Below are 210 nucleotides of genomic sequence, written 5' to 3' on the forward strand. Positions count from 1 at the left end.
TTGTTTCCCGTCTGGGCCATTGTGTCAGTTTTCCGGCAGTGGCCCTTCGCATTCCTTAAGCTTTATTACAGAAGAAAAAGGGGCACTCTCCAGAACTGAAAGAGACGACGTTCTTCCGCCAGCCTTATTACAAAGAGAATAAAGAAAAATAGAACGAGGAACTAAAACCCACAAAAGAAAGCTTTCCCTATCTCCCGGACAACATTAAAA

Source organism: Cystoisospora suis, assembly GCF_002600585.1.
Source record: "Cystoisospora suis strain Wien I chromosome Unknown contig_1942, whole genome shotgun sequence".
NCBI classification, from domain to species: domain Eukaryota; phylum Apicomplexa; class Conoidasida; order Eucoccidiorida; family Sarcocystidae; genus Cystoisospora; species Cystoisospora suis.